At 40.6% G+C, this 27,815-nt stretch overlaps 1 long non-coding RNA gene across 1 annotated transcript; it reads left to right on the top strand.

The window, feature by feature from the left end:
* The first annotated feature begins 91 nt into the window (after window positions 1-91).
* On the top strand, window positions 92-27,146 carry LOC148223607 (uncharacterized). Its single transcript, XR_015803844.1, has 2 exons — window positions 92-24,356; window positions 25,389-27,146. It is a non-coding gene; the product is annotated as an uncharacterized LOC148223607 (long non-coding RNA).
* Window positions 27,147-27,815: the final 669 nt, after the last annotated feature.

Consider the following 27,815-nt stretch of genomic DNA (forward strand, 5'->3'; position numbering starts at 1 on the left):
TGCATCCTGTGGGTGGCTGATATGTCTCTTTTCTCAAGACTGGGCCTCCAGTGCCTTGGCTGGTGTGACACTGCACCGATGGCAGGTGAGGGCCACATGTCCAAATCAGTGCTGCAGGCCAGGCCCCTGGGCTGTCTCTGTCAGCATGACCTGACCCAGCAGATGTGTCTCCCCAGCTAGACATGGGCCAGGTTGGCTGCAGCTGCTTTAGTGCTGCACTGCAAGCACCTCCCCTCACAGAACCACTGGGTGAGGTCCATGATCAGCAGGTGAGAGGAACCAGGTCTGACAGTGTATGGGCTGGTGTGTCCCTTGGGAAACAAAGAAATTTTAGACACCATTTATTAAAACATTTTCAAGCACCTTTTATTCTAAGTAAGAGGTGGCTTTTACCATGGATATGGAATTTCATTATTAATACTAAGGCCAATGAGCTCCGTATTATAAAGGCATGATCATAGTGTATTAATGTGATGAAGACAATTTTAAATTACAGAAAAATGAGCTCTTCCAAATGCTGGGACTGAGGGAAATCCCAGCCAAAGAACTCCATACCTATCTCTGTGGAACATACTCTTTACTGAGATTTGAGATTATAGAATTAAATGGCTTTTGGTATTTAAAGAATTAAACAAGACTATAATGTTTACTTTTTTTTGTCACTGTCTCAGGTACCTGAAATATTTTACATTGAGTATCAGTGCCTTGAGTCAGTGAAACCGAAGTGCCTTGAGTTTCTGAAAAAGAATCGAAACAGGAATGAATTATTACTAACAAGTTCCCAAAGACTGTTTGACAAAAAGGTATTATCTATCAGTCAGCCACTTTAGGGGCTGTTCAGGGAGTGTACACCAGGCTGGGACAGGGGAACCTTGGTAAGAGTTCAATAACTAATGGGAAAACATTTATCATGTAAAGGCTGGTATTTTTCTTTTGGTGACAAACAGTGATTAAATTAAATAGGCATATATGTGTCTCTGGTCAGAAAAAACCCAAACAGACACAGCATGTTCCTCCTTGGATGAAAAATATGAGTCCTTTTGCATTTATGACTTCTGTTCTTAGCAATGCTGTGAAAATGTTGTTCTAATATTTTAGGTTGGTTGTTTTTGTTTTTTTTATTTTTCCACTGTCTTGGTATCCATTTTGATTCATAAGGGAATATTACAGTTACAAATTGAAAAAGCCTCAACAAACCAAACCAACAATTGCCAATAAACACGACAGTCACAATGCCAGAAGGAGTACATGTAAGAAAGCTGTTGGAGGTTGAATCCCTTATGCAGTTGTTTCCAGTAAATATTTAAGAACCTGGATACAAACAATTGTATCATATTAACAAAGGAGCTCACTTCCTACCCAATATGACTTGTTTATTTTTAGTGTGGGAACCTGGACAGCTATGCTTTCTCAGCAGTGTCAATTGCTACCGCTCTGTTTTTCATATGTTCGGGCTTCTGAAAAGAAGAATTGGCATGAAATGCAAAAAGCTCAAGAAATGCTGGTCTACTTCTTGAACCACTGGAAGCATTAAAAAAGCAGTCAGCATTATAGAATTTATAGGCATAAAAGGAATATTACGCTTCAAAATATCAACGTGACTTTTTTCAAATAACAGTTTGCTTTCTCTCGGCAGCAATAACAGTGCTCCTATTTTACTGCTTGTGGCCATATAATTTTCTAGGCTGAACATCAGCCAAGTATTGTTGAGGGCTAAATACAGCTTCAGGATGAATTTCTGTCATAAATTCTATTGCAGCTGTGATATTCCTTGCTGTTCACCTTTTGTCAAATGCCTTTAGCAACTTTCATCAAGGATCAACAGCAGAACTTCTGGTTAAGTCTTTTGATCTAATAAATTAGCTTACTCGATGAAGTAGCTCCACATGGGAAAATGCACATAATCATGAGAGGAAGAGAATCAAGAAGATTCTTGAAGGTTTTGTGATCCATTTGATAAACTGTTGTTCCTTACTTTACAGAGTAACAGCATCACCCTGACATGTTTTGCTTCTGACACCCAGCAAAAGGACTTTATTAATTGCATGAAAGATGTGTAAATGCAATCCATACAGTTTCATTGCATGAAAGATATAATCACTTATATTTTAGCATCAAAATGACAGAAAAGGACCTAGTGAAGCTCGACCTGACAAAGAGTTTTGCAATGCATACTGGTGTTTATAGGTCTTGGCAAGCATAGCATACAGGGTCAGGCTCTTAGGTGGCCAAAGTAGTGTTCAGTCCTGAACATCTCCTCCTCTGCTAAATTTTCCCTTTTTCTCTTGTTTATTTACAGTGTTTATGTCACAAACAGGAAGCAACTATTTACAGGAACTATTATTTTTGGCTAAGTTTCATCCCCAAGCTTTCTAAAAGACATTCACACACAAGAGTTTGCTTTGCATATCTATGGGAAACCTCTTGAGTAATAGTATGTCAATCACAGACAACGAAGAAGCAAACAGCAAGTAAACAAGGAGAAAAACATGCTTCATCCCTTTTTTTCTCAGCCAAACGAGTAAATATAGGTTACAGGAAAACAAAATGTCTCTTTGTCCTCGTGTGAAATCAGTCTTTTAAATCTGAGGCTACATTTGAGCTTAGATGTAGGCAGTGGGCCCTTAGTGACACTGTGATGAGTCCTCTGCGTGTGTGAGAGGAGGACACAGCTCCTGAGCGCTCTGAACTGGGTGTTGCAGAATATGACTGGCACAAAGTCCATGAGCGTGATCCTTCTTGTGCTTAACGCCAGTGTCCTCCCCATGCTGACCTGTGACTGCTTGCTCAGCTGTACTTCAGAAGCTGACAGGTGAAAGCCACCTTCTTTGGAGCAAAAACTGCCTTCTGGATGATCAGGGTTAAGCTACAGGGAAAATGAATATTTCTGGTCTGCACTGCTCATTTGACCTCGTTCTCTGACGATGCGTCACAATCATAGAACCATCACAGAATCACGGAGTGGTCTGGGTTGGAAGAGACCTTAAAGATCACCTGGTTCCAACTCTCCTGCTGTGGCCAGGGATAACTCCCACTAGACCAGGTTGCTCCAAGAACCATCCAGCCTGCCTTGAACACTTCCAGGGATAAAGCATCAACAGCTTCTCTGGCCAACTGTTTCTGGTGAATCTTCACCCTCGTAGTGAAGCATTTTTCCCTAATATCTAATCTAAATTTATTCACGTGTCTTTTTATTTCTTTGCATTTCAGCACCAGTTGTGTAGCTCAGATCTTGATTCCTGTACTATGGACATCTTAAATTTGATGAGGTAGATCCAACCTATTAATGTTTCCCCAGAAACGAAACGTACAAATGTTTTATTCCCTAATAAATTATCACGTTAGGGCCACAACTCTTCATAACACACAGTGCTCACCTCTGTAAAATCACCTGGACTTCTCATCTCCCAGTCACTCACAGTCTACACAGGAGGAGCTGATCGTGTCTAATAGATGTACTGTTTGGTCACCCTGAACTTTGAACTTTCCCTTTACTTTTAACCACTTTGACTGAAAGCAATCAGCACAGTGTCTTCCATGGTTAATGAAATAAGGTTTACACAAAACAAAATAATACACTTTTTATTGTGCCTGGATTGATCTGCAAATTGTAAGGCTGTAGAAAAAAGAAGTGTATTGATTTAAGTGATGCAATAGGGCAAGCTCTGTATCACCAAATTTTTTTCTCCTCTGAAAGGCCACCTGGTGTAGATACAGTTCTTTGCTTCTTCCAGAAAACTGCCTATTAAGGTTTGACTATAAGGTTTGTGTGCAATCTTTTAAAAAGTGTTAGATTAAATGCTGTGACTTTGAAAGTCTAGTTTGGTAACATTTCTAACACTTACTCTGGCATTCTTTTTGAGATACAGAGAAGATGTAATAAATTGTGTCTTATCTGAATAGCTCCAAGCTACCTGGAATTCCAGTTTAATGCATCAGAACTAGGGACTTGGAATTCACGCTGGCTTGCTCTATCACTACCTTCTCATGTTCCTTCAGGCATGGATAATAATAAATGCTACAAATTTAGTTTATTGCTTAGAGAAAGCCATTATCAAATTTATTATTGCTATAAACCTACTATACTATTATGTTTTTCACAGCTGGACTAATGAGGCAGGAGAAAAGGCCTAGGGGAAACTTCCTTTATATGCTTGTTATTTACACAGTAGTTCAGGAATACATTGTGGAAATAATTTCCTATGGATTCCAAGTTTTTCATATTAAAAAGAATGTTCGTCTGCAGCTTGAAGCATCAGTCTCCTGTATGTTAGGGATCTACAGGCCAAAACATTATTTTGAAAGAACACAAACATTATTTAAAACAGACTGTAACAAGATGAAAAACATTAAATGTACTACTGCTGACACTGGCTTTCTGCTCAAGAGCATTTTTTGTGTTAATTTTTATAGAAGTTAAACTGGAGGGATTTAGTTTACTGATTTCAGGTTTAGTTTAATACCCGAAGGTTTAATTTTATATCCAGTGTATCAATATCTTTGTGAGTGAAAGTCTGCACAAATCAAAGCCATTTGTAGCAAAACGTACAGCAAACTTGGCAATCTTTGCTGTCAAAATGACATCTGGGATCTATTCTGAATCTAACTTCATTCTCAAAAGTGGTTGTATGCCAGAAAAGAAGAAAATAAAAGAAATATGGAATTTAATATGTAAATTTTTGCAGAGGACATGGGGAGAAATATGCTGAAAATGTCTTGAAGAAAACTCTTTTACTTTGAAGATATTACAGGAAAGGAGAAAAATATATTAAAGGAAAACCTGCACAATAATGAAGAACAAAATAACCCACTCTGAAAAGAAACTTAACCTAAAAAAAGCAGTCAGAAAGGCTTTGCTGCAGTGCAAAGATGTAAACAATACCAAAATAATAAGGGACATAAAGATATGAAACTAACAAAGATACAGTGGAAAGGAGAATAGGGTATTGTAAAGGGAAAGAAACTGAGATTACCTTTTGACCATGCTTTGGTTATACCAGATGGAAGGGGAACATTTCTTCATGATAGATCTGTATTTGAAATACGGCTCCTGGCCTGTTAAAATGCCGTGGTGATTTCTCACAATCAAACCATCTGGACTCATTGTAGTGCTTTCAAGACAAAATTGTCCTGCAGAGCTTACATTGAGTCACCAAGAATGAAATCCATAAAGCCCTTTGTTATCCAGGAATTCTTAATTTCTCCTGGATGCACCCTCACTATCAGTATCCCAGCCTTCTGCTCAGTGCCCTTGCCACTTTTGGAGGGGGTTAGTGGTGGTGATAGTTAAAACATGCACTGTGTTTCACAATGAAGAGCATGAGATGTGAATCTTACAGAATTTAGACACCACTGGAGCTTTGGAGATGGTCACCGGGTACTCCTGCAGGTTGTTGTAGGTGTAAGGATAGTAGTGGGCAAAGGAGCAGGTGTCTTGGTCGGGGAACTGGAACATCCAAGTGAGTGAGAAATAATGATGTCTGTCTTGCCCCACACTGCTTTTGTAATACTTGATTCATTTCCAGTCCTTTACCAGTCATTTCTTATACTGTTCATTAGGGCTGGTTTCTGAGTACAACAGTGGCCAAAAGCCATATTTATACAAGTTGTTCACTTGCTAAAGTTGTTAGTAGTGAAGCACTAAAGCATTGCTGCCTGCATATTGCTTGCTTGGAAGTAGTACCACTGTGTGTGTCTGTGCTTGTGTGGAGGTCGGTGTGAGGAAAGCCAGTACTCAAATACAGAATTACTAGGCAGAGAACAGACAAACAGTGTGATGCTGGTTAGCACTGTAGCATGAGGTAGTGTCAAATAATGTACAAAGGCTTGAAAAAGCACCCTGGAGTGAATCAGGTGTGAATCTGATTCACAGTGTTATAAATCAAAGTCTAAGCAACTGCTAGGAAAAGATGCTTAATCTCACAAGCGTGCCAGTAATGCAGCTGGTATGTTTATTAGAACTTTTAGCAGTAACTAGAGGTTCTTTGAACATTCTCCACACTATGCTTTAGAAGTGCTTAAGAATGTGTTGAGTTTGTGTGTATGATTATCACCTAGAGAACACATTCAGTGCCAAGCAAGCACCCATGTTCTACTGCAGCTTGATGCTTGCTATCCCAGGGATTGCTAACTGCTTGTAACTGCCTGCATGTCATTCCTCAGGAGCAGGAGGGACAGCTGGCCACACTTAAAGGCAGCAGTTTTCTTCTCCTTGGTTGGAAAGTTTAATTAATGAAGGCTGAGAATCACAATACCACAACACACACTTTGCTGGAGAGCTGTGCAGGCTGAAATAAGAATCACTTCCAGTTGCCTGTGCATGAAGATCAAGTCAGTAATAAAAAACATGGAAAGTCGCATTTTTAGAGAACAGCAACTGAAAGACTGTAAGTGAAATCCCTGTCCTTGTTTACAAAGATTCAGGGAGCTGAGATTTAGAGTGTTCCTCCACATCTTATCCCTGGCATTAAATTAGCACATCCAATTGCAAAGGACAGAGGTTCCTTCCTACGCAGCAGTTACCAGTTCTCCTGGCCACCAAGTGTAGCAACTCGTGACAAGTAATATGCCCATACTGCAAAAGTAGCTAATTTCTAAATGAACTCATGTCAAAGAGTACCAGTACTTTTCTGTGTCTTACATGCCTTTACTAACTGTATTTGCCTCAAGAAAGGTACCAAATCCTTTCAGTTTTGTGCTTCTGAACATTTTGTGGTCATAACTAGATATCCAAGGATTGCAAAACTATTATAATCCTTTCTTATCCATGTAGAAGCATCCCAGGACCAAAATCAACAACTACCAGAAGTTCCAAGTTCATCCAAGGCAACTGGATCAACATAACAAACACAGGAAAGAATAAATAAATCTGATAGTCAACCAGTGACAGTGGAATAAGGCAACTAACTCCCTTCAATTCTGTCCAATGAATTCCTTGCCAGACAGAGAAGCCTGTATTCAAGAACTGATCCAATCTGACCAGGTTTTGTTTATAAATTTTGGCAAAAACAAAATATTCTTCCAACACAGACTTCATTGTTGCAGTTACCAGCTCTCATCTTTTTCACTTTCTCTCTTGGCTCTTATCTTTCTTTGCTTGCATTTCCTTAACAAACTCATTTTAAGCTGCTTTGTATTGTTTTTCACTGAGTACAATGGCTAGAGCTGAGCGGGACTTCTGAGATAAGTAACAGGACAAACAGAACTTAAAGAAGGTGACGTCGATGTGTAGCTATGTGACTAGTTTCCTTCTCCATCTGCAGGAAAATAATTTATTCTCAAGTGCTTTAAAATTATATGGAAAATCACATTGATTCATCAGGCTTTGAATTATATTTGTAAAGGAGATCAAAGCAAGTGCTTCATCTACCTACATCTGACAGCAAGATTTCTTAGGCTGTTCCCATCTTCTCCTAGATAAATCACTTCTAGATAAAAACTCCTTTGTCAAGAGTTGGCTATGGCAGCCTTGTGTCCAAACGTGTTGTAATGTACAATGATTCAGGAGCAGTGAGTATCCACTCTGAAAACGGTAGCAGAATAGGGGCATTGATATCTCAGTCCCACCTCTATGCATTTCCAATTTTTTTATTATTTCTGAATTGCAATTTGTTGTATAAATAAAGCACACAAGCTGCCTTAGTCTTCACTATCTCAAAATAGTCTTGCACTAGGACTTCTGTTCAAACTGCATAGAATCAATTATTAGCTGACATTCATATTTAACTCTATAGCCCTGAAATACAGTACTGGCATTGCTAATAACCAGACAGGAGATTTGTACTCAATCTGTAAGACCTCAGGACTGAACATTATCTGCCTGCAGCTTTGTTTCACTTAATTTAACTGTGACAGCAGTTTCTCTAATTGGCACGTATGGCTAATTTGTTTTATTTTGTTTGCCTTTGTGTGGTACAAACATAGGTTTATACAGACAGCAGTAACAAGGAGGAGTTCTGTGTAGAAATGCAGGCCTACAGCTGGACAAACCACGTTTTAGGGGTAACAATGACATCTGAAATCAGAGGGGATTACTTGCTTGTCAGCAAGGAATTCTTCAAAGCTGGGAAAAGCCATTCAAATGAAAACATGGTAGGCAGAGAAAAGGCTTTGAAAAGAATCTATTAATTAGATGATTGAGACTGCTGGTACTGTGCACTGACTGCAACACTGTTCAGAGTTAATGACTTGTCATAGGATCATAGATATGAAAGACTCTCCTTTCAAAGCATTCCCTATCCTTTCCACTATCTCCTTGTATCAGGTCAAAAGATAGAAGTTTTGTTTCATACAACTTTGTATTTGTTTTGGGTCAGAATCAGATACCAGCACCAGTAGTACTTATTTTTTACTAGAAAAAACTTCTCATTGCTTTAGGCCTGGTTTCTAGATTTAATTCTCTTCACAACAGACAAAACCCCATAATAAACAAAAGATTTTCATCTGAAGGATCTGGTTTCAAGTGTAGATGACATATATGAGAAGTAAAGGAATTAAGCACAAAACTGATGAACCCATTTTTAAACTATAGTGGATAGTTTAAGGGATGCCTGGCTCAGTTTCTGATGGTTAAGGGTAAGCTGCAAGGTGAGACTGAGATGAATACTCACCTAGGTCAACAACCATCATGTATGAATAGATCAATTTCCAATTTTGTTTAGATCTTCACAGTAATGTGATCACTGATTTATTTTCCCTTGCCTTATCTTCCACCCGGAGGTTCAAAAGGGAAAATGTAGGGGAATAATTGAAGGGGTCTTAATATGTAAGAACAGTGCCGACCATCTTCTGTCACAAATTAGCTGAGGGGGGGGTCTTCATCCTAAACCAATTAAATTTATATACTAAAATAAAAAGTCCATAGCAGGATAGTTTGATTTTGTTTGTTTTCAGAGAAGATCTGCCTCTTTTGTTTGATGGCCTGCAGAAGAACTAGACCTAGTGTCTGTAATCTGTGTACTGCACCATTATCTCATGCCTGGATTATACTCCTGCCAGGTGCTTTCCAGCTGTTTGAGGTGGTATGAGCAGGAAAGTCTGGTGGGTTATATGATGAAGGCCCAACAGAAAGGTCAATTTGCACAGGAGTTCAGGAATAACTGTGGCATTGGAGGTCACAGCCACCTAAGCAAACTGACTGGACTCCTCCAGCTTCCTCTGTTGTCCAGGAAGGTATGTACTCATGAGGAACAATCCAGAGCACTGAATTTTGGATCTACTTGGGTTTGCTCTCGTGAAGACCTGCTTTTCCTTCACTGGTTATTGAAGCACCAGTGGTGAGTTCCTTGGCTAACACAGGAGACCAGGTTGGTTATGTGTGAATACACATCCCTGGGATTTCTCTGAATTGCATGTAGGCATGACTGCCCAGCCCCTTGGACCTTGCCCAAAGCAAGTCACAAAGGGGATTCGTGGCCACAGAAGGGGCTGTGGGTGGGGTGTTCTCTACTGAGCAGAAGAGGGAGAATTCAAACTTTCTTCTTTGAGTGCTCAGCACGTTACTGTGTGTTCTTGATCATGGATATAACAGAAAACCTACAAGCTCCACAGGTAGTCTCCAGGGCTAAACAGTCATGGGAGTTCTGCTGTTTGCTGCCACAAGATGAATGCCACGACCTGTGTATCAGCAATGTTTGTTATGGTTGTACCGGTTGGTACATGACACGAGGGACTCAGCAGGGGTTCTGCATACACATAGGGAAGTTTCTTCCTCCCTCTTATAATCACACTCCACGTGCAGTTATAGAACCCTCCCTAGAGTCACACTCTGCACCTTCAGCACTGGAAAGCAATGGATGTGTTCCTCTCTGTAGGGAAGGTGGTCCTGGGAGGCAAGCAGGTGTGGAACATACGGGGCATGCTGCTAAAATATTTGAAAGAAATTATATCTCTAAGAAAAGAGATTTAAACCGTAGTGTTTCCCTGCTTATAATGAGATTAAATTGTGGGTTTAATATAACTGTATTTACAGTACAACTCTATGCTTCAAGAAAACACTTGTAATATGAGCAAATAGTGAGAAAAAAATCCTGAAACTGGCCTTAAAATGATTCTATTTTGCAGGATGAAAATGAATATTAAATTGTAGGGACACATATTGAGAAAGCAAGAAAGTTACAGCCTGAAAAATATTCCAGGCCGGAGCTTTTCAGCTCTGTTCCCAGCCGATAAGCTGGTCCAGCTCAAAGCTAGGAAGAATTTCTCCTAGGGTGATATCTTGGTCAAAATAAAAAGGAATTAATAACAAAGATAGAACACCTGTTGTGGTGTGTGACCAGGCCCTGGGAATGGGGTGTCTTGTCCCTGAACCAATCATCTTTTTTCTACTCTTGGTATTGCCAGTTATGCTATAAAACCAAGTCTGTTTCTGAATAAACTTGTCTCTTTCTTTCCTATCATGAAAGACGACCATGTAGCTGTGCATCTTATTTCCGCCGCACTTAAAGGGTTAAAACCCCTTTCCACCACTACATTAAATGATCAATATCCTGTGATTTCCAGAATTACTTATTTCTTTTCCCAAAATACCAGTTGCATGATCAGATTTACTTCCCTCGTATAAACAGAAATTTCTGTAATCTAATCACAAACCAAATAAACTCAGTCATATGCTCTTATTTCAATTATCCAATTTTATTTCTATTATCATGATACTAAAAAATCATCATCTCAATTCGAATAATGTGTAAGGTGCAGTGTTTTGCTAAGAGTTCACCTTCGTTTAGAGAGGTGAACAGGAGAGGCAGAGAGGGCAGGGATAGGAGGCAGGAGTGACTGCCCAGAGTTTGGAGTGGAAGAAACTGCCAATTAAAACTATATCCTAAATCTGTCCTGTCCACTGGGCAGCATTATCCCTTACATGAATTCTTAAGTTTGCTTCTGACAGGTGGAACTTCACAGCCTAAACTTTAGTCTGGGATCTCCAGGAACTTTGGGTACCCCTGGTGAGAATTTTTGTATTCTTTTTTGGGAAAAAAATGTTTGTGTTGGTAGCAGCTTTATTTAAAATGTTTTCTTTAAGCTTTATATTGCAAACTGTTTTTCTCTCGATGTCTTAGTTTGTTTGTGTGTAGGTCAAGGATGGCAGGAATTCAGAAGGAGTGCACTAAAGCTTTGTTTGACATTGAAGAAATTCTTCACAAATTATTAATTTGTTTTTAAAAGGCCTGTGTTATATTTCCTTAAAAGAGTTTTTCTTTACATTTGCAAAATGAAGTGATAGCTCCTATTTTCAGATCCTTGTGTAAACTTTATGAAAAATGTTTTGGACATGTTTTTGTTCAATCTTATTCTTTCTGCAGTGTCACAGTAGAAAGAATAGGCTTGCTGTTTCATTCCGAAAGAATCATTTATTTCTAGTGGAACGGCTGAGAGGACAGGGGAAAACAGGATTGGCTTTTAAAGTGGTCGGGTAGTGCTCTTGCCGGCAGAGAGAACAAGAATGGCCACGAGATGGTAGCAATCTGCCAGAGACGGCCGGGAGATGGCCCTGAGCTTCTCTTACTGACCCAGGCAGGCAAATGCGCCCTCTGTGCCCTGTACCTTACAGTGGAACATTTGCAGTGTTCAAACAGAGCTGTTTTAGAACTATTTTTTGAATTATTTCACTCTGAGGTAGTCTCATGTGAGGTAAAGCAATAAAGAGTAACACCATGGGCTGGTGCGCTGTGACTCAAGCAAGGATGCCAATTGCAAATCCATTTAAAAATTGCCAGTGTAAGCTGACATCTGGGATTGTGTCCTGCTGTGAGGCCTTGGCTGGCATGTTCAGTCCTCCTTTTTGGGCTGTCGTCATGGCATCCAGGATGGCACAGCCCCAGGCTGCAGATTCTTAACTCCTTCTGCCCCCTTGGATCCATTCAGGTAATACAGGGGTTAATTTCATACTGCTTGGCCTGTGACATCAGGTGCCAGCCACTCTCCCCTGGCTGACATAAACTTCATGTTAATAGAAAAAGACAGTGAAAACAAAACTCCATCATGTGCCCTGCCTGGTTTGACAGAAAGGCAGTCATGTGCCCACAAGCGATCAAGATTAAACTTGTGCTGCAGAGTGATCTGGCAGTGTGCAGACTCCTGTTAATGTGCACGAACACACAGTTTTGGAGGGATTTGTACTTCTGCCGTAAGATAAAAGAGAAAGGGAAGCTTCTAAAAGACTGCTGGGGCAGAGAACTGCGGGGATCATTTTGGTCTGGGTTGCAATTACCAGCAAAGATACAGGAGACTGTTCTGTAAACCTCTTCACTGGGAATTCTGGCAGAATTTAATCCTTTTTTGGTTCACGGAATTTACGAGAAGGTGCATGAAGGCTGGCAACACTTACCTACCTTATATCTGTTCTACATCACACCTGAGTGAGGTTATTGTGTGTCAGCAGGACTTAATATAAAGGCAACATTCAACTTACAACATTGCAAAGTTAATTTAACTCGGCAGTGAAGATGAGCCCTGTGCTTCTTGTTGTATTTCTATGTACAAATGCTATTTGTGCTGCAAACAGCAGCAGTTTCATTTAGGCATGGTGCTCAGATGTGAATGCTCAAACACCTTCCAGCATGCAATTTAAATATTTCAAAGCCAGAGAAACGATATCAGTATTTGTATTGAACCAACTTTCATGATCATTTGCTTACTGAGAGCCATAAACAGCAGTCTCAACAGCCTTTTCCTCCATCAAGCCCATCTTTTGTGCAAGTTTTTCTCCTCAGTGCTAATGATTTAAATACCTATTCGTTACTCAGTAAGACTGTCCCTGGAGGCTAAGGAGGAGTTTAATGTCACTTTATGTTGCAAAAATGAAGACTTGGTTCGTGTGAGGTGCCTTTGGCCCAGTGCAAACACGCACACATGCTTCAGATTTCTCTCGCTTTCTATAGGACTATTCTTAGCAGCGCAGTGAAACGTGGTTATGTTAAACATGCTACAGAGAAGGTTCAAAATAAATCATGGCTCGAATTGACCTGATTCTCTTCTTTGCTGTTTTCCTTTGGCTATAATATAGCTCACGAAGGGATAAAATGCTGCACTGAAAGTAACAGTTTAGTTTGTTTCTCTCTGATGCAATCGCTGACACATTTTCCTATTTCTGACTTAATTTCCATGTTTTCCTTTGATTGCACAATTCTCAAAGGTGCATCCTCCGTTTTACAGAAAGCAAACTGTTTAAAAATATATATTCTCCAGATACTTCTAGCTAAATAAAAATAATATACTCCCTGGATACTTATACAACTGGCTCACTTAAGGGATTTGGTAAATCATTGAATTTTACAGGTATTTGAAAAGCTCCAAGTCAAGCAAGCTCCTTTAAATTTAGTAACTTCTGCTTTGTTCTTTTCTGTTCTTTGCAGACATTTTATTCTCTCAGGCCGTCTCATAGCATCACATCCCCAGCAGCCAATACAGATTCTTGTGTCCATGCTTAGTGGTGTTTTTTCCCCAGTTCCAACTTTAATAAGCCTCCTGGGCTTTCTTTGAAGATTTCATATGCAATTACAAAGAAATCCTTGTGTGTTCCAGTTCTTCTGTGTGGATTAAAAGTGTTTTAAATGACTTTATTTTAAAGACTGAACATAAGAGTTCTTGAAGATACATGCAGTTGGGTACTTGACACACACCAGAACTCTAGCCTGGTATACAAAAAAAAAGCTAAAAAATGTGTAAAATATTTTTCTGCTTTCTTTAACAAGTTGCTTTGACCCTGTTGTAATGTTTAAATTCCTTCCTGTGTTCACTGAGATCTAAAGGAGGTCTGTAAATATGTTTCCTATTTTCCTCCAAATGTTCTGGTTCTTGTATATGTACAGAAGTTTCTTCACATACTTGGGGAATAATTCTAATATTTTTATTTGTAACTTCAATCTGTTTTAAAATCTTGGCCAAAGTTCTTGAGACATGTTGAAACAACCTGACATCACCTAAAAGGAAATCTGAAATGTCAGGATATAAACCTGGCCTTGCAATGTCAGAATGTTAATAACAATATATGCCTTTTTCTGAGGCAGTGCTGTTTTAACACAGATGCTTGTCCAAATCATGTTACTGTGTTCCAGCACAATCCCTTGAGAGAAATGGGCAATGCTGAGAAACTTTTGGAAATGGTTGGGGAAAAAAAGAGTCACAGAAAATGGATGATGACCACACATGGATCTTTCTGCTTCTGCACATGATCTTGAGAGATCAGGAGTGTTTTTTTATATGGTTGTGCAGTGCTTAGCACAGCACAGCTTTGAACCCTGCTAAAGTTTTTTGGATGTTACGAGAATGCCAGTAAATATCATGCTATTTAGCCAATGGTTATTGTAGTGCTTTCAGAATTTGTTTTGTTCCCACAGGTTTTATTTTTATCCACATCCCTCAGCTATGTGTTGATGTGACTATCACTGTCATTGTTTTGCCAGGATTGGTCCTCACTGCATTCTAGTCTATTTTTTTTTTGGATTCTAAGTATGGCACTGACCTCTAAGCAAATGCAAATGTCCCTGTCTGATCTAGGCACCTTGGAGTTTTTCCCTTGTTCATGAAGAGTTAATCAGTGTAGCTGAGACTACAGCACAACTCATGCTGAAGCAGATGCCTATGTTTGGTTAGATGAATACATCCTTCAGCTCCAGTGGTTTCATTGAGTAGATCCCCCTTGGCAGTCATGCTATAGATACCTAAAGCCAGGAGAGATGAAACCCATCCTTGGAGACCTGTACCATGTTGCCTGTGTAATTAAGTATAGGAAGATGATGTGTGGAGGATGCTTCACCCAATCCCCATCAGAGGGCTGGGGGCTGCAGGGGCTGTCCCTCCACCCAGCAAAGGGGCTCCTCTCAATTTTTCCTGTTCTGTGAATCTGTCATAACCATGTCCACAGAGCTAGCCACATCTAGGGCAGAACATGAGCTCCAGATAACAATTTCTCTCCCTTTTTCCCTCTGCCACATCTTCCCTCACTTCCCTGTCCTCCCCTTTGGCTAATCCCTGATGCTGCTCCCAGTGCTATCTTTGTGCCCGCAGCCATCTGGGGTGATTAGGGGCTGGTGGAAAACCGGTGGTAGCAGGGCTGATGAATTTCAGTGTTGGTACAGAGTCTGAGTTTGTGACTTGCAGTAAAGATTGCCTCTGATTTAATACTCAGCCATCCAGGACGTGAATGCCCTGGGATAACCAGGCTGTGAAGGATGCTGTGTCTTAGAAAGACCTCTTTAAGATGCAGTGCAGCCAGAAGTCTTCTTTAGCTCAGAGATTACACCCCAAAATTGTAGAATGCAGGCTGGTTGTGAGCAGCAATATGATACCAGTGCTGGGAGGAACAGTGGCCAGCTTTCCAGAATGGCACAGAAGTGAGTGGCAAGTGAGAAAAGCTGATGGGGAAGATGCTTTTGGGCATGAAAAATGTTGTTTTATGAAAGGGAAGGTGAGCAGACAGTATATGCCAACTGATCCTATGGCACTGCATCAATAAGCAGGAGCATTTCGAGATCAGCTATCCTAATTGTGTAGCCTGTTTAACACCACGAACTTGGATTAACATTTCCACAGCACAAGAGATGGAAAAATATTTTGTTATTTTCTCGTTTACTTCTCTGTGGTAATATGTTGTCTAGAGGTGATGTGGTCTGTCTAAAACACTCTGCATGCCTTCACTGGTTTCTGGACTAGCACATGGGTGTCCAGTCTGCATTTCATAGCTCAGATGTACTGGGCTAGCTCCAGTTAAAGCTGCAATACCTGAGCAGTGCTGTGCTGAGATAGCACTCTGAGCCTAGAGAATAGCACAGCACTTTCACTGGTGACTCCTTTTCTCTGCAGGAAAATCAGCTGACCAGGCTGCTGTGCTGAGGTGTTAGGCTGTTTCTCAAGGCAGAACTATTTTGCTGGACATTAGCTCTGCAACCTTTGCACCAGGCTCTGTTGCCTGTTTCTGCACCAAACAGAGCTGTGATATAACAGTCAACATGAGAAATACTAATGCAGCTGAGGTTATTTTAGTCTCTGTGTTGCAAGATAGCAGTACCCAGATTAGGACAATATGGAGTAGATGTGTCACTGCTTAATAAGTCAAGAAGATCTGGGGTTGGCTGTGTAAATCAGCATAGCAGATCTATAATGCAAAAACCAAAACATTCAATAATGTTCTTACTTTAAAGATAAAAGCAAAGCCTCTTGGCTCACTGAAATGACAACAGCTCAAATAAAGCAGCACTGAAAAGGCAATGAAACCAAGGCACTAGCTTTAAGCTATCTGGCATGGATGCTGCTGAGAAAATTGGTGCAGCAGCAAGAATTCTGCATTGACTGCAAAATGCTGCTGAGAAGCTATATAAAATCACCATAGGTTCACATTTCAGCTAGTTGAAACACATATAGTCCAGAAACTAGTATGTATGAAACAAGTTCCTGCTCTTTAGGTGGCTTCATGGACTTTTCTTGACTGCCTCCAACTTTGGATGACTTCTTCTATCTTTTTCCTAAACATTTAATTTTTTTTTCTAATGGACTGACCATAAAATCAAAGCATAGTGAAAAGCATCTTGCTTGCCTTGATTGTTTTTCATGGATTCTTTAGAAATACTTCATGAAGTCCCTGCAGACTGTAGACCACAGACTGAAAATAATTTAATAATTCTCTTTGCATGTGCCTTGCAGGTTCCTGGGACACAGCATGCCCTTCAGCAGAAAAATCAGGATGATGCCTCACAAATGCTTTAGTAGGTTATTTGAGACAGAGGGTGTGCTTTTAGGTCAAGACAGAGGAGTATGAATGGCAAAAAGAACCTGATAGACAGCAAAAGGGGTGAGTGACATTTAGAGTATGATAATGAATTATGTTTTAAATTCATTTTTGCATTAAAAATTTTCATTATGAGGTGAGAGGTAAGTGAGTTTATAGAGTAGAAAACTCTGGCTGGAGTTTCTCTGGCTAGGTTAGGGTTTTTCAATGTTAAATTTGGGTTAGGAACAGTCTGTAGCTGTTACTTTCTTCAGTTATATTTTTAACTTTTGACGAAGTTTTGTAGTCTTGAAGATGTTTATTTTTATAGATTTCAGAAAACAAAATAAATAAAAGCAAGCTATTTGTGTATCTGTGCTTGTTTTATTCAATGGCTATGACTTTCCCTGGTCAAAACCAGGACCCAGCAGCTGTTTTCTTCTGCAGTTGTGGAGAACCTGAATAATACTTGATAGTGTTAAAGGTACAAAAAAACCCCATTGTCTTTGCTTCCAGTAAGAGAAAGTTCTTATTTATGCAACAGTTGCCAAAAGATGAAACTCATGCTATAACACTGAGTTTTTCCTAGCAAGCCCATCTAGCAGCTGGGGAGGGGCTTACTACACATTTTCCTGCTCCAGGAAATACTTCCATGTAGGGAGAATTTATCCTGAGATGCAAAGACATCCATCGTTGTGGATGAGCATCCTGGACCCCTCTGTGCTGCTCCTGGTACTATGGTATTGCTCCCCTCCTGCATGACAGGGTGGGTTGGGGCAGGCAGCTGGACCCCTTATGCTCTCCATTCACATGTCAGGTACTACTGATCCTAAGATTCCTCTTTCATCAGCTTTGGAAAAGCTTCTAAATGTTTCTATGGATGAGGAACTTCCCTGTGTTTCAGAGTCAGAAAGGGGAAGCTCAGAAGGGTGTTCACTTGGCACAGCCTCACTCAGAATCATTTTGCCTCAAGGTCTGAGAAGCATGAGCTAGCAGGGCAGAAGTTTTAGGGCTCAGTTTTTGCAGAGACTCTTAAAGAATGCCATTGTCATTAAAGGAGCTTTCTGATATTTCTGGCTCTAAAAAGTCCAATAAAAATTTAAGTGGGAAAACATACCAAAGTCACCCTTATTTTCTGTATTTATAGCTCCAGTTCTCACAATACACCACATGGTTATAAATTACTATATAACCATACAAGGCTGCATCCTCTATAAGAACATCTGTGTTGACATCTCCTGGAGTCTGGCACGGCCAGGAGCTGAGCACCCAGCGTGTGTGCAGAGGGGAAGCCGGGCACAGTAACCCTGGGAGGAACACCAGGCAGAACGAGAACAAGCACATCAGGAGCCCCAGGAGAGCAGGACATGTTTGGCAGCCACTGTCACCATCCCCCAAAGGGAGCTTAAAGGAGGCAGCTGAGTACAGGGCATGGGGCAGGAGGATTGAGGAGGGTGTCCCCTCCCACACCTGTGGCCTTGCTGCCTCCAGCACTGCAACAAGAGCTCTTGTCACGGTCTGTGCATGCTACTACTGACTGCAAAGCCAAAACATGGCCTTGCTTCTGCAGCTGGACTTTTGCTCTGAGGGAATAGGGGTGTCCTGGATACTGTCTTGTTAATTAAACATTATTTGCTATGAATAAATTAATAGCAGCTCTCTGTTTTGCATCCCTTGGGAATCTGCAGTTCTCCCTCTGTTTCTGCTATATCAAGTGTGGACCCTGCTGGGCACAGCACCTGCTGGGTTAATCACCCAGTTTCTGTCCTAGGTGTGTTCTGACAGCTTTTCTGAGGCAATAATTCCCCACCTTAACTTTGCTTTGAGTAACTCATAAAATGAAATATGCTCAGTTATTAGTGAGCATGAGGCAGTCTTCTCTGATTTGCTGTAGATGCCTAAAATATTAAGCCAACAGCTACCTCGTGTTCTCTAAAATGTTCCTTCTTGCTAACTATTTAATGAAGGCTAAGAATTTTATGTCTCTTTCTACAGTAAAGCCCTCAGCTCCATTGTTTCAACAAGCCTGGATGGGTTTTACTGCTGGAATCAGCTGCCAACACTCCACAGAAGCTGGAGGTTGACAATTGAAATGGGGATGCCTCAAAAACAAAATGTGGAAAGAGACTACTTGCTGGAAGAAAACACAGTTCCTTGGAATAGTGCACACAGGACCACCTGAGCTTCTCCCAAGGACCCAGAAAGCTGGTCTTGTGACAGCTGCAGTAAACATGTGGTGACTTATGGGAACAAGGTCAATTTTCAGCAGTTGTGGTTCTGATCCTGTATGTAGAAAATGGCTGAGAAGTCTGGTTTTTTAATCTTGAAGCTACTGCTAGAACACAGTAATTGTAAAGATTATTTTATCTGCCCACAGGAAATTTGCTTAGCCAATTTCCAGTAGCTTCTACTTATCTTCACCATGTCCTATCTGAATTCTTTAAATGCTGCTCCTAAGTAACACTGACTTAAAAGAAAAAACACCTTCCCCCTGCTTTTTTATAACTGTATTTAAATACAGAAGGTGTCCCGACCTCTCTAGGTAAGGAATAATATGGAGTTTTAATAGTTTTCAAGTAACAATATTTTAAATTGGAACCCAGAATTTGTAGTTGATTACCATTGGCAAAAAACGAATGACTGCAACATCCTCTTCCTGGGAGCATGGAAAGTAATAGGAATAGGTTACTTTTGCCAATATAGTACTCTTGTCTCTTCCAAGGGAAGCACTGAGGAAACTTGCAGGTAGCATCAAGTAAAACAAGGTGGGATTTTTATGCATTCTGAGAGAAAAAGACCACAGATGTATTTATTTATTTTTTGAGGTATGAGGGTTTATTGTGTGAACTCCTTAACTTAGGGTACCATAGATAGTAAAGGTCTTTATAAGTTCAGAAAGTGTCTCTACTGCATCATGAAAGAAAAAATTTACAGAGTGCTATTATTGTAGGCAAAGACATAATCTCTGGCTCAGGATGTCCTTGAGTGCAAATCACTGGAAATTGCTAGATATGTTAGTGACAGGCTATTCTATATGTCTACAGCTGGAGACAAAGCACTGGGTCTGAGGGACTTTTTTCTGATTTGGTAGAGACTTTTAACTCTTGTGCTTTTCTCATTTAAATTAGACAGACAGTAGGCAGCAGTGAAGACCTATTTTACCTGTTCTATAGCAATAGGTTAGAAATTTTACAGTTCCTGTTTCAGGCTCAGTGGCATTAGCTTAACATACATGCCAATCTCCACTCTTCCAAATGCTTTTGTATGAGTATACAGGTTATTACATTCAAACACAGTTCTTGCTCGTGGAATCCCACCTGTGCACCAGTGGGTAAACCTGGGTATTATACTGTCAAACACAGCTGGTGTCATCCTAATGACATCCTCTACAGTTCTGACTTGAAAGCTTCTCCAGTGGTCCTGCACAAGAGCTCTGAAACACTTGAGCCACAGATGTTACCCTCAGCATATCTATCCACCTTCCTGTCACACATTCTTGAAGACCTACAGGGCACAGATCACGTGGAAAGTTGTTTCTGAGTTTCATTATTGCCTCTGTGAGAAATTAGCAATGTGGTTCTTATCTGATTTTGCCAAACCAGCCACCAGATATGATTTTACTTTTCTGGTGCATATAAGAAAGACTCATCTCTTATCAGAAATATGTTCCCATGAAGGCGTTTCTGAATCTGATCAAATGTCTTTTTAGCCATCTCTTTAGTAAGCTAAACAGTGTTCAAGGATCTCTGATGAAAAATAAGGAAGCTGTTTATGGTTACTGAGTACTGTTCAGCAGCGGAGCTGCAGCAATGAGTTGCTCTTGTGCTCTGGGCTTGCTGCAAGCAGGGATGATATGTGCAAGCCTAAGTCAGCGTGAACTGCACTTTATTTGACAATTGGAACAGCCAAAGAGGTCACCTTCTCTAACCCAGGCAGTGAGCAGCAACCCCTTGATTTGAATTTGTGTCTGAGCTTTGGACTGATTTATCCTCCGTGTATGTTCAATGCCTTGTCACAAAGCTCACGGGACTGAAGGGGCTATGATACAGATTTCTCGTTTTTAAGTAAAGTCAAAGTGAAGACATGGGAAGGGCAGAGAATGGATTTTGTACTGTTATGTAGCTCCCAGCCACAATTACAGTTTGAAAACAAGCCAGAGGATTTGTACTGCTGGGAATACTTGGGACATTTATTTGCAGTTCAGAAAGAAATTCCACGTGGTTCTCACACTATGACTTTTCTCAGACCTTTGAAAGAGGTAATTTAAAATTTTCTCTGTAACTAAATAATTATAACTAGCAACAACTTCCTCCTGTTTGCAGTTTAGTTCATATTAAATTTGTCTCTATCATTTTTGTCTGAAGGAACTTGGGAATCCAGTTCATAATTGACTCACTTAGAGAGATCAAGAAATAATGTTCTTCAGAGAGTAGGCACCCAAAGGGTTCAAGCTTCTCATGTTCGATCACTGTATCAGCCCTGGGCCAGGGTAGTGAGGGTAAGGAAATACTTTTTCCTGAAGAGTTTATCAACAGCATCTTGGCATTACAGTAGCTAATTATTCTAGTTAAATGCTGCTTGAAGTTCTGGAATTCTTAGGAGTGCAGATTTTATACACATAGAAAAGCTATTGTAAGAGAATATAAAATCACAAAGCCTTTTAAATCAGGTAGTTCACTGGTTTGCAGCAGGTTGGGTTTTTTTTTTTTGGAGGTCAACCTGATCCAAAGCTTATGCAAGTCAGTGCAAAAACTCCAAAGAGAATCATAGCTTTAATTCAAGGAATTAAGTTGTATGCCTTAATGCCATAGGATATTATTGCACTAAAGAGCTTATTAAGATTAAAATGGGATTAGGCATTACTATGGATGAATGCAAAAAGTTTACATGGCTGGGATAAAGCTTCAAAGCTTTATTTCACGTTTCAGGGAAATGGTTCTGAACTGAAGCAAAGAAAGAAATAATACATGCCATAGCATTACACACAATGAGGTGTATGTTGTACCTTCCAAAGTGATAAATCTGGCATTAATAGTAGGATGTGGAATGAAAATCTTACTGTATTTTCCAAAGCAGCAGTTCTCACTGAAGAGCGAAATGAAAATGTTTCGTGTGCTTCCATGCTCTTTGTTTTGAGCTTGAGATTTTCGCTGTTTCTTCCGCATTTATTTTTCAGCAGCTGAGACCCCGGGATCTTGCTTGTGTCTTGTTATCAGAAGCTTACAGATGGCTGCTAAGCAGAGCTTCCTATGTATTTAGCTTTGATATTGTAGTGGCTGAGCATGAATTTCATATGAAAAGCAAACTTACTTTCTCTACATCACTATTGTACAGCTGGAGAGACAACTGCAGTGGAGATGGCCCAGCGTGACGGCCCTGACTCCTGCAGGAGCTACGCCTGTGCTGTACCAGATGTTCTCTGCAGGGGATTCTTGGATGCTTTCTACAACACAGTCACAAATGTCCTGAGTATCAGTACAGTTCCCATGGGGCCCACGTTTTCCCAAGGAAGGTATTTGTCAGGACTTCTTGATAACAGCTACTTAATATTTTGATGTTATTTTCAGACAGTTTTTCCTTATTTCATCCTCACTAATATTTGTCCTCCTTTGTTGTCTATGCCCTACAGCTACCTCCAGGGGGGAATTGTAACTCCACTTGACTATTTCAGGGGGCTGTGCACACTGGAACAACTTCACTGATGCCTGTAGAGTCCTTACTCCTCCTTTCTTCATTTTTGTTTACTCTTCATCCCCCTTCTACGAATTCAAATACAGAGCAGTTTATCATCTTCTGTCCTTAAAATGCCTAGAAAGGAATGGAGCCTTGTGGATGGAGATGCAATGGTGTTAAGATAATCCTCTCAGATTTATCATAATATAGCTCCTTGTGGTACTCTTTGGGTACAGGCAGCTTTAGTTCAAAATTGCCTCCTTTGCTGACCATATTTCATTCCACTGTAATTGTCGACTTGCTTTCCTTTTGCTCTTGTCTGAGACTGGTGCTTACCACATCGTCTAGCTTAAGGTTTGTGTTTGAAAGGACTTTCCCCATTACCTCCATCTGTGTGTTCCTCATCCCAACCGTCTATAGGTGACCCAGCTGTCTATATGTACTGACATTTTCAAGACTGACTGTGCTGCAATTCTGCAGTGGCTCCTTACTAGTGGAGTTCAGTATCCACAGGCTGGAGTAAAACACTTGCTTGGAGACCAGGGTTATAAATAATTCATTAGTTCACAGTGATGTACTTACAAAGTGCCTCGCAATGAAAGACCTTGATCTCAGAGAATGTTCCTGGTAAAACTGCAGTTGCTAAAGCCAGATCTAGTACAACTTGTTGTTTTCCACATGGTTGGCCTTCTGCTATTTTTCTTCCCTTACTTTCAGACCTGCAGCCAGTTCCCTGGTATAGACAGATGCAAGATGTCTATGCCCATGCCAGCAGCTGTCTGGATGACACAGATTTGAGCTGGCTTGAATCCAGGTAGCTTTTGTGAGATGAGCAAATGAGTTTGCCTTCTCCTTGTGCCTAGAGAAACCAATGTGGTGTTTTGATCAAGTGATGGGAGTTTATGCCTCAGGACACTGGTGGGGCAGAAACCTCTGTATGGTTGAGGAATTGGCCTTGCCTTCCATCTGCCTATAGCCTGTTTGCCCCTCTTCAGCCCCATGCAAACCTCCCTAGGTCGTACTTCCAAGAGATGTGTTCCAGCAGCCCTCAATGGTGGGGGTTTTAATGATCCTGGGATTTCTATTTGTTGCTCCTTTTGGTGTCTGTCCAGAGGTGAGGGGAAGTAAAACATGGATTTATTGAGTTCTCCTAATAGCACAAGACATAGATCCTCCCACTGATGTTATTTCTGCTTTACCTACTCTGTCACCCATGATTACAAGGTCAGTGTGGTGGCAATCTGGAGCTCCCACACTTTGATGTATTTTTCTCCAATCTCTCTTCCTTCCTAGACGGTTGTGCAGCCACTGCCTCCCAGAAAGAACAAGGTCTCTTATAGGAGACCAAGTTCAGCTTGCTCAGTGCTTTATAAATTATTTGTGCCTTGTGCAGATGCTCTTCTTCACTGTCATCACCGGCTCAGAATTCCTGTAAGTGCTCCTTGGCCAGCAGCTATGCCCTCCCTGTCTGGCACAGAGCACAGGGCAAAGCCCAGTGTACAGCTTTGGCAAGCAGCTTTCTGGGGCTTCACCACATTCCTTCTCTGTGTTCTCCATGTTCTTGAAGGAATCTTCCCTTCCTGTGGACTTTTCCTGTGCTGACCACTGTCCTGACCAAGGTCTCAGGGAACCAAAAGCATTAATTCTCAGTGCTCCCCTCTCTAAAGTCCTACTCTTCACAGGGTATGTAGTTCATCTATTTCTGTCATATCCCTTGTCTGCTCTGACATCTGGGCAGTCTGTTGTGTGTTGAGTATGTGCTGGTGATTGCTGTGCTCAGCCACTTCATTTACAGCCTCAGGAATGTGAGAGGCCCTCAGAAAAGTGCCAGAGGTAGCAAAGTGTTTGAAAATTCCTGAGGACCTTAATAGAGAAGGTATTCTTTTCACTCAGCAGGAGCAGCAACTACCAAAATTCTCACCATAGTTGTATTAAACTTCAAGAAGAGGAACAACATAATATGTGAGAGCACATGTTAAAGGTAAGTTGGAAGTTACAACTGACAGAATTCAATAATTTTGTACCCCCAGCACAGAGGCTTCAGCCATCCCACTCCTCCAGGTGGATCACCCTTGGTGTGGAAAAGGCTCAAAGCCATAAATGCTCCCCACCTTGGGCTGTCAGGACAAACCTGGGAGGTGCAGATGCCTGACATTAGGGTACTAAGCTGACCCCAGCTTCAACAGCCCTGACAGCACTATGGGGACTGGGAATAAGGTTTCAAAGTCTGGTATGAGGAAATTCCAGAGTTGAGCACATTTATAAGCATGTGATACTCTCTTTTATTTTAATTGCATAATCTTATGCTCTTTTTTTTTTTTTTTTTCTTCAAATCTGTCTAGATTTGCATCACAGTGGTGTGGTGGTGCTGAAACAGACTGTTGGGTGGAATAACCCGCTCACCTTATGGAGCATTACATAAATGCTCTCAAAATTAGAGACTTCTTTTTCCTCACATCTCCAAGCTGGATCTTACTGTCTGAGTGAGATCTGACTCAGAGAGAATGAGATTCACTAATGAGCACTTACAGCTGCAACCACAACTAATGACAGCTGCATTTAAAACTTCAAGATAAAATGTTAAGTACTCTGTAAAAGCAAGTATTGAAGACCTAAAGGTGGTGGATACTTTTAATTTTCCTAACTCTCAAAATTCCATTTATAAAATAAAAAAGTGCCCTACAAAGCAGAGAGTGATATTGTCAGGGTACATTTTTTAGCCTACACCTTATTGATCAATACCATAGGAAAATGTGAGAGTGCCTTGATACTGAGTGAGGTGCTGATTTGAAAACTGTTGGAGGATGGTAATTTTGCACTAGTGCTCTTCAGATCTCCTGAAGAATCCAGCTTACACTGAGGGTTTGGGAGGTTAATTTTTTTTTTATTTTTATTCATTTTTAACTGAGATTCCTGAGGCAATTTAGATATTGGGGGGGTGGGGGGGTGGAGAGAGAGAGGGAAGCAAGACAAATGCTTCTCACTTTTCCCAAGGTTCATTCTTTTCTTGCAGAGATTTGGATTTCAATAACTCTCTCACTAGAGTCAGAAACTGGAGCCAGTGAGGATGGGACTGAAAAGTTGGTTATGGCTTTAAATAGACATAACTATGTGAGAAGATGTTTTTCTTGTTTTCAAAATGTGGTTAGGAAGAGTTTATAAAAAACTCTGACAAAGGGAATCCTGGACAACTCGTATTCATATCTCACAGGATAGAGAACATTCAAAGACAAAAGACTTTCAGTTGGACACTCAGTGATGAGTTGCAAGAAAAAAGCTCCAAAGATGGCACGAAAGAAAACACTTCTAAGGCTGGCATTTGACAGCATAACACAAGAAGGCAATTGCACTTGACCATCTTGAAACCCCTATGAACACCTAGGAAGCTCAGCAACAGAAAGGCAAGAGGAGATGAATGTTTGCAGCTCTGTCTTACAGTCATGGCAATGAGAAGGAACTAAATGGCATTCACATCTCAGCAACTTTTTGCTATAGGGGTAGAAAACACTCTGACATTCATTTCCATAGAGTCCCAGAAGATGTAACTGGCAAAAAGATTTCGGCCTGAAGGAAACAATGAACAACACTTTTGGGAGAATATACCAGTCATCACTGAGGGAAAAACTGCTTCTCAGATGATATCACAGTCAGTCTTTATTGCCTATTGTTTGGAGATAAATAGCTGGTTTTCTCTAATGAGAAGTGAAGTGACTTTCAAGGCTTTCCCCAGGAAAGGAGAGGATTTCAGAAGGAAAAGCTAAGTCATCTGCCTTTCCCTGGCTATATTTTTAAGCAAGTCAGACTACATTCTTAAGACTTTTAAAACATTTTTTATTAATTTTTATTCCTTTTGACATGATTTTATAGTAAAAGAACAGAGAATAACATATTACAATGCATATAGACTTGAAATCCTTTGACAAGCTGCTTTAACACATTTGCTTTCTTACCCATCTCTCACTGAAAAATGGAATTTTCAGGAATTATGGCTCATTAGAAAAAGCTCAGAACCTCAGACAAAACAACCATGAGTGTGTTTTAAGACTCTTCTTCTAAGCCTCAAAATTCCTTACAAGTAAAGGAATGAATGCAATCCCTATTAATGAATAGAAATTATTTTTTAAATAACTAACAAAGTGTGTTGGCTCAAAACATCCATCTTCTGATACAGCTCATCAGCCAGGCATGAGAACTGGGTTATGTGTGCATTCCTGTTGGACTTCTCTAGGAAGGAGAATGGAGTAGGAACAGAATGCAGTGAGAACTGGAGCTGTGGCAGTCAGATGTGGAACTGCACTAGGACCTTCTGATTTGCTAAAACTTCAGTCCCTGGATTAAGGAGAATTTTGCTTTTACCTCAGTATGTTCTGACAAAGTATCTCACTGTGTGGACTGTTTTCCTAAGGTCTGGGATGAAAAGGGAGCAAAAGGACTAATTAAAATTTCCTTCTCTTGTTTTTTGTCCTTCTTAAAAAAGCTTAGAAAAGGGAAAGCTCAATTATAATAGAGGCAGACAGCTTGAAGGATTCAAAACTGGATCTAATGGGTCTTTTCCCAGAGAGAAGAGGACAGACTGAGAAGGTGGAATAAGGATCATATATAATATGCCATCATAAAGATGGCATAATGGGAGGGAGAGCATGAGAGTATTGCCATAGGAACATTCACATTTAACTGCAGAAGGAGAGCGCTAGTAAATGAGCTTGAAAAAAAAATGAAATCAGTTCGCTATAGTAAAAGCTAAATAAAACGTCATTTACATAAAGAACACTTAGGGAAAGAAGAAAAGCATTAAAAGGTGAGAAAGGCAGGAGAAACTGGAAGTAAGTGGAAAGGACAGACTGCCTCTGCCCAAGGAAATAGCTGTGGGCTGCAATTAGCTAAATGGTACACGACTTCTGTGCTGCCTTAGTGCTGTGGTTCTGAACCACTCCATGGCTTACTGCTGCGTCTAATGGCAGGAGTGCTGAATAATAAAAGCTGTACTCTGGACTGCCAACAGGAATTAATTTCCTTTAGCTTTTGGTGCTCAAGCTATATTTTAACTGAAAACTGCTAGCTTTTATTTCTGGAATAACAGTAGCAGATAACTGTGGCACAGCCATGGATTTATAGCAATGCTTTATGCGTGGGGATCAATCGTTTAGACAGGATTTGCTCTCCTCTCCACAATCACTCCTTGCTCCCATGAACATGTTCAGCAGAGGAAAGATAAGATAGGGGGAGGCAGTTCTTATGCAATGAGGCTTCTCAAGCTAAAGGCAATGATTAAAAATTCCACCTCCTTTTATGAATATTATGTAGCTACAATAAACTTTCTCCTTGCCTGCAAACAAGCCAAAAGCCCTTCCTTAATGCCAGGGCCATAGGGAATCTCGGTGCCTTCCCTGAACATTTATGTGGTTGCAGGTGCCTCACCACTAGGCAGCACTGGGGCTGC

Source organism: Sturnus vulgaris, chromosome 5, assembly GCF_052056855.1.
Source record: "Sturnus vulgaris isolate bStuVul1 chromosome 5, bStuVul1.hap1, whole genome shotgun sequence".
NCBI classification, from domain to species: Eukaryota; Metazoa; Chordata; class Aves; order Passeriformes; family Sturnidae; genus Sturnus; species Sturnus vulgaris.